At 42.3% G+C, this 13,167-nt stretch overlaps 1 protein-coding gene across 6 annotated transcripts in view; it reads right to left on the reverse strand.

The window, feature by feature from the left end:
* Positions 1 to 13,167, reverse strand: part of LOC115164902 (ras GTPase-activating protein 1) — a 51,913-nt gene that overhangs the window by 36,832 nt on the left and 1,914 nt on the right. The window lies entirely within an intron of this gene.

A 13,167-nucleotide genomic window follows, 5' to 3' on the forward strand; every position in this document is an offset into this window, starting at 1 on the left:
AATGTATCTATAATTCTTAAAATAATTGTTATGCTTTTTGTGAACGTTTATCGTGAGTAATTTAGTAAATTGTTAGTAAATTCCCCGGAAGTTTGCGGGGGGTATGCTAGTTCTGAACGTCACATGCTAATGTAAAAAGCTGGTTTTTGATATAAATATGAACTTGATTGAACAAAACATGCATGTATTGTATAACATAATGTCCTAGGTGTGTCATCTGATGAAGATCAAAAGGTTAGTGCTGCATTTAGCTGTCTTCTGGGTTTTTGTGACATTATATGCTAGCTTGAAAAATGGGTGTCTGATTATTTCTGGCTGGGTACTCTGCTGACATAATCTAATGTTTTGCTTTCGTTGTAAAGCCTTTTTGAAATCGGACAGTGTGGTTAGATTAACGAGAGTCTTGTCTTTAAATAGCTGTAAAATAGTCATATGTTTGAGAAATTGAAGTAATAGCATTTCTAAGGTATTTGAAAATCGCGCCACAGGATTCAACTGGCTGTTACGTAGGTGGGACGATTTCGTCCCGCCTGCCCTAGAGAGGTTAAGGAGAAGTGTATCTATAATTCTTTCAATAACTGTTGTAAATTTTATCAACGTTTATGATGAGTTTTTGTAAATTGATGTGCTCATTCACCGGAAGTTTTGGGAGGCAAAACATTTCTGAACATCACGCGCCAATGTAAAAATGGGGTTTATGGATATAAATATGAACTTTATCGAACAAAACATACATGTATTTTGTAAAATTGAGTCCTGGGAGTGTCATCTGATGAAGATCAAAGGTTAGTGATTCATTTTAGCTGTATTTCTGGTTTTTGTGACACCTCTCCTTGCTTGGCTGTGGTTTTTCTTGTTTAGGCGCTGTCCTAACAATCTAATGTTATGCTTTCGCCGTAAAGCCTTTTTGAAATTGGAAGTTGGATTAACGAGAAGATTCTCTTTAAAATGGGATATAATAGTTGTATGTTTGAGAAATTTTTGTTTTGAATTTGCCGCCCTGCTATTTCACTGGCTGTTGGCAGTGTGTCCCGCATGTCCCAAGGAGTTAAGGAGCCTTTTGGTACTAGAGAGACTTTGCCCTCCAGCACCACTTGCCGGGCAGTAGCAGAGACAACAGTCTATGACTTGGGTGACTGGAGTCTGAATTTTTGGGCCCTTCCTCTGACAACACCTTGTATATAGGTCCTGAATGGCAGGAAATTTGGCTTCAGTGATGTACTGGGCCGTATGCACTACCCTCTGTAGTAGAGGTCGACCGATTTCAAGTTCTCATAACAATCGGTATTTTTGGACACCGATCAAGGCCGATTACATTGCACTCCACGAGGAGACTGCGAATGCAGCAAGGAGCCAAGGTAAGGTGCTAGCTAGCATTAAACCTATCTTAAAAAATGGTTAACAATATTACTAGTTTATCTAACTTGTCATGCGTTGCATATAATCAATGCGGTGCCTGTTAATTTATCATTGACTACCTCGCCAAACGGGTGATTTAACAAGCGCATTCGCGGAAAAAAAGCACTGTCGTTGCACCAGTGTACCTAACCATAAACAACGCATTTCTTAAAATCAATACACAAGTATATATTTTTAAACCTGCATATTTAGTTAATATTGCCTGCTAACATGAACATCAATTCTCTTGCGTTCTGTGCAAGCAGAGTCAGGGTATATGCAGAAGTTTGGGCCGCCTGGCTCGTTGCGAACTGTGTGAAGACCATTTCTGCCTAACAAAGATCGTAATTAATTTGCCAGAATTGTACATAATTATGACATAACATTGATGGTTGTGCAATGTAACAGCAATATTTAGACTTAGGGATGCCACCCGTTAGATAAAATACGGAACGGTTCCGTATTTCACTGAAAGTATACTGCTCAAAAAAATAAAGGGAACACTTAAACAACACATCCTAGATCTGAATGAATTAAATAATAATATTAAATACTTTTTTTCTTAACATAGTTGAATGTGCTGACAACAAAATCACACAAAAATAATCAATGGAAATCCAATTTATCAACCCATGGAGGTCTGGATTTGGAGTCACTCAAAATTAAAGTGGAAAACCACACTACAGGCTGATCCAACTTTGATGTAATGTCCTTAAAACAAGTCAAAATGAGGCTCAGTAGTGTGTGTGGCCTCCACGTGCCTGTATGACCTCCCTACAACGCCTGGGCATGCTCCTGATGAGGTGGCGGATGGTCTCCTGAGAGATCTCCTCTCAGACCTGGACTAAAGCATCCGCCAACTCCTGGACAGTCTGTGGTGCAAAGTGGCGTTGGTGGATGGAGCGAGACATGATGTCCCAGATGTGCTCAATTGGATTCAGGTCTGGGGAACAGGCGGGCCAGTCCATAGCATCAATGCCTTCCTCTTGCAGGAACTGCTGACACACTCCAGCCACATGAGGTCTAGCAATGTCTTGCATTAGGAGGAACCCAGGGCCAACTGCACCAGCATATGGTCTCACAAGGGGTCTGAGGATCTCATCTCGGTACCTAATGACAGTCAGGCTACCTCTGGCGAGCACATGGAGGGCTGTGCGGCCCCCCAAAGAAATGCCACCCCACACCATGACTGACCCACCGCCAAACCGGTCATGCTGAAGGATGTTGCAGGCAGCAGAACGTTCTCCACGGCATCTCCAGACTCTTGTTACGTCTGTCACGTGCTCAGTGTGAACCTGCTTTCATCTGTGAAGAGCACAGGGCGCCAGTGGCGAATTTGCCACTCTTGGTGTTCTCTGGTAAATGCCAAACGTCCTGCACGGTGTTGGGCTGTAAGCACAACCCCTACCTGTGGACGTCGGGCCCTCATACCACCCTCATGGAGTCTGTTTCTGACCGTTTGAGCAGACACATGCACATTTGTGGCCTGCTGGAGGTCACTTTGCAGGGCTCTGGCAGTGCTTCTCCTGCTCCTCCTTGCAAAAAGGCGGAGGTAGCGGTCCTGCTGCTGGGTTGTTGCCCTCCTACGGCCTCCTCCACGTCTCCTGATGTACTGGCCTGTCTCCTGGTAGCGCCTCCATGCTCTGGACACTACGCTGGACAGACACAGCAAACCTTCTTGCCACAACTCGCATTGATGTGCCATCCTGGATGAGCTGCACTACCTGAGCCACTTGTGTGGGTTGTAGACTCCGTCTCATGCTACCACTAGAGTGAAAGCACCGCAAGCATTCAAAAGTGACCAAAACATCAGCCAGGAAGCATAGGAACTGTGAAGTGGTCTGTGGTCCCCACCTGCAGAACCACTCCTTTATTGGGGGGGGGTGTCTTGCTAATTGCCTATAATTTCCACCTGTTGTCTATTCCATTTGCACAACAGCATGTGAAATTTATTGTCAATCAGTGTTGCTTCCTAAGTGGACAGTTTGATTTCACAGAAGTGTGATTGACGGAGTTACATTGTGTTGTTTAAGTGTTCCCTTTATTTTTTTGAGCAGTGTATAAACGTTTTGTTTTTGAAATGATAGGTCATTAATATGGTCAAATCTGGAAACTAAGGCTCGTATTTCTGTGTGTTATTATAATTAAGTCTGATTTGATAGAGCAGTCTGACAGAGCGGTGGTAGGCAGCAGCAGGCTCGTAAGCATTCATTCAAACAGCACTTTCCTGCATTTGCCAGCAGCTCTTCGCTGTGCTTCAAGCATTGCGCTGTTTATGACTTCAAGCCCATCAACTCCCGAGATTAGGCTGGCAATACTAAAGTACCTATTAGACCATCCAATAATCAAAGGTATATGAAATAAACTAGAGAGAAATAGTCTTATAATAACTACAACCTAAAACTTATTACCTGGGAATATTGAAGACTCATTAAAAAGGAACCACCAGCTTTCATATGTTCTGAGCAAGGAACTTAAATGACAGCTTTTTTTACATGGCACATATTGCACTTTTAGTTTCTTCTCCAACACTTTGTTTTTGCATTATTTAAACCATATTGAACACGTTTCATTATTTATTTGAGGCTTAATTGATTTTATTGATGTACAGTCGTGGCCAAAAGTTGAGAATGACACAAATATTAATTTTCTAAGTCTGCTGCCTCAGTTTGTATGATGGCAATTTGCATATACTCCAGAATGTTATGAAGAGTGATCAGATGAATTGCAATTAATTGCAAAGTCCCTCTTTGCCATGCAAATGATGGAATCCCCCGAAAAAACATTTCCACTGCATTTCAGCCCCGCCACAAAAGGACCAGCTGACATCATGGCAGAGATCGTGTTAACACAGGTTTTGATTGTTGACAAGGACAAGGCTGGAGCTCACTCTTTCATGCTGATTGAATTCGAATAACAGACTGGAAGCTTCAAAAGGAGGGTGGTGCTTGGAATCATTGTTCTTCCTCTGTCAACCATGGTTACCTGCAAGGAAACACGTGCCGTCATCATTGCTTTGCACAAAAAGGGCTTCACAGACAAGGATATTGCTGCCAGTAAGATTGCACCTAAATCAACCATTTATTGGATCATCAAGAACTTCAAGGAGAGCGGTTCAATTGTTGTGAAGGCTTCAGGGCGCCCAAGAAAGTCCAGCAAGAGCCAGGACTGTCTCCTAAAGTTGATTCAGCTGCGGGATCGGGGCACCACCAGTACAGAGCTTGCTCAGGAATGGCAGCAGGCAGGTGTGAGTGCATCTGCACGCACAGTGAGGCAAAGACTTTGAGGATGGCCTAGTGTCAAGAAGGGCAGCAAAGAAGCCACTTCTCTCCAGGAAAAACATCCGGGTAGACTGATATTCTGCAAAAGGTACAGGGATTGGACTGCTGAGGACTGGGGTAAAGTCATTTTCTCTGATGAATCCCCTTTCCAATTGTTTGGGGCATCCGGAAAAAAGCTTGTCCGGAGAAGTCAAAGTGAGCGCTACCATCAGTCCTGTGTCATGCCAACAGTAAAGCATCCTGAGACCATTCATGTGTGGGGTTGCTTCTCAGCCAAGGGAGTGGGCTCACTCACAATTTTGCCTAAGAACACAGCCATGAATAAAGAATGGTACCAACACATCCTCCGACAGCAACTTCTGCCAACCATCCAGGAACAGTTTGGTGACGAACAATGCCTTTCCAGCATGATGGAACACCTTGCCATAAGGCAAAAGTGATAAACAAAAACCAACAAATTCTGACAAACTCCAAGCATTGATTATGCAAGAATGGGCTGCCATCAGTCAGGATGTGGCCCAGAAGTTAATTGACAGCATGGCAGATTGCAGAGGTCTTGAAAAATAAGGGTCAACACTGCAAATATTGACTCTTTGCATCAACTTCATGTAAATAGTCAATAAAAGCCTTTGACACTTATGAAATGCTTGTAATTATACTTCAGTATTCCATAGTAACATCTGACAAAAATATCTAAACACTGAAGCAGCAAACTTTGTGGAAATTAATATTTGTGTCAGTCAACTTTTGGCCACGACTGTATTATATTAACTTAGTGTTAATTCAGTATTGTTGTAATTGTCGTTACAAATATATAAAAAAATAAAAATCTGCCAATTAATCGGTATCGGCCTTTTTGGTCCTCCAATATCGGTATTGAAAAAAATCACAAAAAAAATAAAAAAAATAAAAAAATATTAAATTTAAAAAACCCTCGGTCGACCACTACTCTGTAGCGCCTTACGGTCGGATGCCGAGCAGTTGCCATACCAGGCAGTGATGCAACCGGTCAGGATGCTCTTGACGGTGCAGCTGTAGAACGTTTTTGGGGGAACCATGCCAAATCTTTTCAGTCTCCTGAGGGAGAAAGGTGTTGTTGTGCCCTCTTCACGACTGTCTTGGAGTGTTAGGACGATGATAGTTTGTTGGTGATGTGGACACCAAGGAACTTGAAGCTCTCAACCTGCTCCACTGCAGCCCCGTTGATGAGAATGTGGGCCTGTTCAGCGCTCCTTTTCCTGTAGTCCAATCAGCTCCTTTGTCTTGTTCACATTGAGGGAGAAGTTGTTGTCCTGGCAGTGTGACCTCCTCCCTATAGGCTACCTCATCTTTGTCGTGATCAGGCCTACCACTGATGTGTCATCAGCAAACTTAACGATGGTGTTGGAGTCGTGCTTGGCCACACAGTCGTGGGTGAACAGGGAATACAGGAGGGGACTAAGCACGCACCCCTGAGAGGCCCCAGTGTTGAGGATCAGTGTGGCAGATGAGTTACCTACCCTTACCAACTGGGGGTGGCCCATCAGGAAGTACAGGATCCAGTTGCAGAGGGAGGTGTTTAGTCCCAGGGTCCTTAGCTTAGTGATGATCTTTGTGGGCACGATGGTGTTGAACGCTGAGCTGTAGTCAATGAACAGCATTTTCATATAGGTGTTCATTTTGTCCAGGTGGGAAAGGCCAGTGTGGAGTGCGATTGAGATTGAGTAATCTGTTGGGGCGGTATGCGAATTGGAGTGGGTCTAGGGTTTCCAGGATGAAGGTGTTGATGTGAGTCATGACCAGCTTTTCAAATCACTTCATGGCTACCGACATGAGTGCTACGGAGCGGTCGTCATTTAGGCAGGTCATCTTCGCTTTATTGGTCATAGGGACTATGGTGGTCTGCTTGAAACGTGGTTATTACAGACTTGGTCAGGGAGAGGTTGAAAATGTCAGTGAAGACACTTGCCAGTTGGTCCGCGCACGCTCAGAGTACACTTCCTAGTAATCTGTCTGGCCACACAACCTTGTGAATGTTGACCTGTTTAAAGGTCTTGCTCACATTACCTACGGAGAGGGTGATCACGCAGTCATCCAAATCATATCAAGCAGTATAGTCCATTCTTGAACACACCGCCCATAGTCAACTATCAACTTTTAATTTCCAGCAAGGGACATTTGTTTTTTTACACTCATTAATCCACACAACATACGTTGGTATAATTGTCACTAATTGACACTGGTGGAGGGCAAAGTCTTTAGAGCCCAGTCTGAATGTTGCCCCATACCCATCACAGTGCCCACACGGGAAACAAATATACAACATTATGGTCACCAATCAGGTTCCCTGGAATAACTCAAACCTACCCAGAGCTTTTGACCCATTTAAATCAGTGGGCCATTTGAGTTCCAAGGGCTTTGATCCTCCTCCAAAAATGACTAATAATCATGTCCCATCTGATTTAATTGACAATGGGCTAATGAGGGAAGAACATCCTGAGGGTTGTTCTCTCGCTCTCAAACGGAGGAAGTGTTTCAGTGTAGTCATACGTTTGATTAGTCATAGTTAGGTAAAATATTCAGTAGCTAAATGTGTTTGTTCTGTGACAATGGAGAGTAAAAGTTCTGAAAAGGAATGATAAAAAATAAAATCCCAAACTATTGTAGAATGCCTGAAGATCCTGTGGAGGCCACAATGAGAAGCTCAGAAGTCTTGAAAACAAGATGCAGGAGAGAAAAGGCAGGCCAGTGTGGGTATGGAAAGGCATGACATTGCATAACATGCAGAAAATGCATGGAAACTGTGCCTTATCAATACACAGTTTGACCAAATATGAACGTTACCATTATTGCACTGATGTATGCATTTAAGACGACAAAAACATAAGAATGTAGCTACAACCGAGAGGACTGTCAACCACCATCCCGGCATTTAGTTTTAGAGTGGCGTCTTGTGGCTTTTCAGCGTCGCGCATTGCAGCAATTTCAAAAGCTTAGGCCAAGGAAATTAGGCTACACTAATAAGGTTCTCATAGGCCCAAGCTAATTCTAATTGTTGGGATCACCACTCAGCAAATCTGTGTAATTACTGAGACTTAAAAAATTTTTTGTGTGTAATGTTATAAAAAGGACTGTAGTATTTGGCTCTAAAGATAAGCGGCTGCGTCTCAGCAAGGGGATAGGTATGTAACTTGATCCTCGTGCCATTAGGAATTCCACCAGTGCCAACTTTCAAAAAGGCAATTAGGGAGCGTGGGTGCTCAATTAGCACTTCAGCAAGAGACATTTGCATGACCAACTGCTTATCTGGTGGGGAGGGGGGGGGGGGGGTTTATGACCAAATCCTCTCTAATCTTCGTGGAAACACAAAATCAGCAGCTTGTTTCGAGGTAGCCTGTTTTAGCTCAGGCACTGGGCTGGCGTTCTCCGAGGTGGGGAGAGCGACATTAGGCCTCCTGACGTCTTCGTTATGCAGTTGTTAGTGTGAAACATTGATCCCACCGCTGCCGCCATTGTTTATGAATGAGCCTCTGTACAACAGAGGCGTGAATGAGTCTGCTGCTGGTTGCGTTGCTCTCCCTCTCCATGGCATTCTACAAAGTGCTAAGTTAAGCACCTCTAAATGAACATGAGAATTAAAGACTATAGCTTCTGACAGTCTCCAGGGATGATGAACCTATGCTGCAAATACCAGGTCACCTCAGAAGTGGCATTCTATGATAACATTTTAGCAAGACATTCTCGAGTGAAGTAGGCCAGGCCTTGTATTTACCCATCACCACCAATACTGGTAAAAATGTAGGCCATTACGCCTAGCCTACATGAGTTTTCAAATGTGTTTATTAAGACACCACACAATGGGTTGATTTAACCTCACCAAAACTGTGTTAAGTCCACTGACTCTTGGGCTATGCACCGTGTACTTGACTGACTGCCTTTAGAAAATCAGACTACGTATCATCCATGGGACAGCACCACTGCTTCAGACAGTCACCCTGCCACGGCTCCAGTCGACAGCCATCTGTCACAGTGGATCACTGCCACATGCGGAGGAGACCCGCATCTTAATTGGGTCATAATTTCATAGCAAGGGCGGAGTCCTCGCAATTACACTGTCCTCAAGAGTGGTCCATTAGGCTCCCAGGGAAGTAAGGGTGTGCCGCTCTGAGTGTGACATTGTAAAGAGTCGCCTATGGACTGGTGTGTGCATTCCAATTAGCGAATTAAAGCATTAGCTAAAATGTGTTAGGGCCTCAAATATAATTGTCAATGAAAAGTGATGATGAAACTGCTCTCTTTTGCTCTGTAGTGTTAGGCTTCATTGAAAATAAATATAAATCACTCAATAAGAAAAATGACTTGATACGAAACTGTTTTGCTCTGGTATTTGATGTTGAATTGCAACGCACTTTGTTATATATATATATATATATGACAACATGAGGTGGGGTAATTTGTAACCACTGGCACAGCACCTCACACCACATGCTAGTTTGCAGCAGCCAGGTCACCGCAACTCAACCAACACACACCATATTAAGATAAATAATACCAGATAAAAGAGGAACTTGTGTTGCATCAGACTCCAGTCGTGTGAAATGTCTCACATTGAGTCAGTGTAGTGGACCGATGAGTGGCTGGTAAAAAATAAAATCTCACTAACCAGGCTTCCATCCAACCATGTCATGCAGATTAATTACCTGACCAGAGCACCAAATAAAAGTTAGGAGCACCAGAAAATACGTATTCTTTATTTTTAAATTGAGATACAGCCTTTATTGGGCCTATATCAATTAGTTACTTTTGAAGCAGGCTGTGCCCTAGAAACTAATATATAACTGTAAATAGTACATGACAGGGGGTAAGCTGCCTGCCATCCAGGACCTCGACACCAGGCAGTGTCAGAGGAAGACCCTAAAAATTGTCAAAGACCCCAGCCATAGACTGTTCTCTCTACTACCGCATGGCAAGCAGTACCGGAGCCCCAAGTCTAAGACCAAAAGGCTTCTCAACAGCTTTTACCCCCAAGCCATAAGACTCCTGAACAGGTAATCAAATGGCTACCCAGACTATTTGTATCATGCGGGTGTGCCCCCAACCCCACTTTTACACTGCTGCTACTCTGTTTATATATGCATAGTCACTTTAACCATAACTACATACTACTTCAATTAGCCCGACTAAACAGCGAGGCTATATACAGGCACCGGTATCTTTCACTGTTTTATTTCTTTATTTCTTTACTTATCTATTGTTCACCTAATACCTATTTTTTTACTTAAAAATTGCACTGTAAGGAAGCATTTCACTGTAAGGTCTACACCTGTTGTACTCGGCATACCTGACAAATAAACTTTGATTTGAAATACATTAGTTTATTAGGAAAGGTAAATTGTTAATATGAATACCCGTCATAGAAATGACTAAGTCATTTGTGGAATATTAGGTTTCTACATTATGTAAAAAAATAAAAAAAATAAAAAAAATTAAAAAAAAATAAAAAAAATCACTATTTTCCTATTGAGATACATTACATTGAATTTTTTTTTTTTTTTTTAATGTCAGGTTTGTGATGGGAACGCATTTTATATTCATGTCTATGATCATTGATCTCCGGAAGAACAAGCTATCCCTTTTGCTTTCTTTCTGTGCCCACAAATGTTTGCATATGCTGGTAAATGTACTAGGTTGTTAGCTAGCCAGACAATGAGGTAACATGACTGAACAAAGTATAAACAAACAGTTAACATGCGAGCAGTTTTAGAACAGCACACATGGTTTATGAATATAAAATGTGTTCCCGGCGATCCTCTATAGGAAGATAAAAATGTTGCACCAGTAATATGGGTCAGATCGTTGCACTAGATGCAAGCTGTTTTCGCTGTAGTAATGGTGCTACCGTGCCGCTATTAAATCTGAACTTTTTTATTCTGGTGCACTCTGAGAAAAAAAAAAGTATAAATTTTTTTTTTTTTAAGGGTACAGCAAAGCCTTATCATTACAACAATTATAACATCTGAGATTTTCCTTCCTAGTCTCATAGTACTCCCAAAATCAAACTCCTGGTCGCACAGCAAAATATTTTGGCAAAAAAAAAATTGGTTACACTTTAGAGCCCTATATATCTGACGTATTAAAAAAAAGAATGGCCTGATGGAAACAAGAAATGTCAGTACAATTTCATAACATGTCGACAGAATGGTTTCCTTCAACATGGTGGGATCTTTTTATAAAATTAGGCGAGAAATGGCGTTGGGAATGCCTTAATGCTCAAATATTGATATAATAACCATCATATTAAGGTAAACTTGGAGTCACGTGAAGATGTCAGGTCCTCCCACTAAAGATGAAATAAGTTACGAGTCACTTCACAGGGTGGTGAAAGTCCACAGTGATGAGCATGATGCTCCTTTCCAATAGAGGAAATTATTTTGGTGACATGATGATCGGCTGCCATTTGACAAATCAAAATTCTCGCTCTTATTCATAATAATTCCTGATGTAGGCTAGCCTACCGGCACTATTTGAGAGCTGTTGTCTAGAACGTATGTGCCAAGACCAGAGTGCATATATGCAATTTAACGCAACAGTTTGTGACAAAACGAAAATAGGTAGAGTTTTAGAATAAGTGCATGAAAAACTATCACCAATTGGATGGAAACCTAGCCATTGTGGAAAACGAGGGGGGGGGGGGAAATAAAAATCCATCCCCTTCATTACATCTTTGCTACTGCCTGGTGCCCCGGCAGAAAGGGATGTAAAGGAAACCGGAGGAGAATCCACTGACTCATTGAGCTAAACATTGATTTTTTCAGCTAAAAAGCTGGCCAATCTGACAGGGAGATATGTAACTTCTAAAATAAGAGCTGATTTCACACTCCAGCCCCAGTTATTTCCATATCTCACAGCGTGAGGCCAGAAATTATAAAGCTCAGCACCTCACTAATGAGACTGACAAAAGTGAGTGCCACACACACTACAAAGATATATAGGCTAATATGATTGTGTAGGGAAACTCAATACGTTTAATCTCCCACAATGGTTAGTCCTACTGCAGCAACACTGACACAAAAGCCTGCAGCAGCAGACATTGGCTACCCTTACTCAGGAGCTGGATGTGAGAGGAATTATTATTCCATGAGAAAACATTTCCATTGAATATGGTTATGACCACATGATTGTGTGGTTAAAAAAAGAAAACCCTAATTTGTGGCCAGAACAATGAAGAAAAAAACATTTGTTGACAAGTGCTGTAAAGATTTCAAATCTGCTACACCTGCCGCATTACAATGATTCTGGGAATTACAGTACCAGTCAAAAGTTCAGACACACCTACAAGGGTTTTACTTTATTTGTACTCTTTTCTACATTGTAGAAAAGTGAAGACATCAAAACTATGAAATAACACATATGGAATCATGTAGTAATCAAAAAAAAGTGTTAAACAAATCAAACTATTTTCTATTTGAGATTATTCAAAGTAGCCACCCTTTGCCTTGATGACAGCTTTACACACTCTTAGCATTCCCTCAACCGGCTTCACCTGGAATGCTTTTCCAACAGTCTCGAAGGAGTTCCCACATATGGTGAGCACTTGTTGGCTGCTTTTCCTTCACTCTGTGGTCCAACTCAATTGGGTTGAGGTTGGGTGATTGTGGAGGCCAGGTCATCTGATGCAGCACTCCATTGCTCTCCTTCTTGGTGAAATAGCTCTTACACAGCCTGGAGGTGTGTTGGGTCATTGTCCTGTTGAAAAACAAATGATAGTCCCACTAAGCCCAAACCAGATGGGACGGCGTACCGCTGCAAAATGCTGTGGTAGCCATACTGGTTAAGTGTGCCTTGAATTCTAAATAAATCACTGACAGTGTCACCAGAAAAGCACCCCCACATTATCACCCCTCCTCCTCCATGCTTCACGGTGGGAACCAAACATGCGGAGATCATCCGTTCATCTACTCTGCGTCTCCCAAAGACAAATTTGGACTCATCCGATCAAAGGACGGATTTCCCCCGTCTAATGTCCATTGCTCATGTTTATTGGCCCAAGTATGCATCTTCTTATTAGTGTCCTTTAGTAGAGGTTTCTCTGCAGCAATTTGACCATGAAGGCCTGATTCTCTGAACAGTTGATGTTGAGATATGTCTGTTGCTTGAACTCTGAAGCATTTATTTGGGCTGCAATTTCTGAGGCTGGTAACTAATTAACTTATCCTCTGCAGCAAAGGTAACTCTGGGTCTTCCTTTCCTGTGGCGGTCCTCATGAGAGCCAGTTTCATCATAGCGCTTGATGGTTTTTGCGACTGCATTTGAAGAAACTTTCAAAGTTCTTGAAATTTTACAGATTGACTGACCTTCATGTCTTACATTAATGATGGACTTGTTTCTCTTTGCTTATTTGAGCTGTTCTTGCCATAATATGGCCTTGGTCTTTTACCAAACAGGGCCATCTTCTGTATACCAACCCTACTGTACCTTGTCACAACACAACTGACTGGCTCAAACGCAT

The sequence above is a fragment of the Salmo trutta genome, chromosome 27 (assembly GCF_901001165.1).
Source record: "Salmo trutta chromosome 27, fSalTru1.1, whole genome shotgun sequence".
Classification (NCBI taxonomy): domain Eukaryota; kingdom Metazoa; phylum Chordata; class Actinopteri; order Salmoniformes; family Salmonidae; genus Salmo; species Salmo trutta.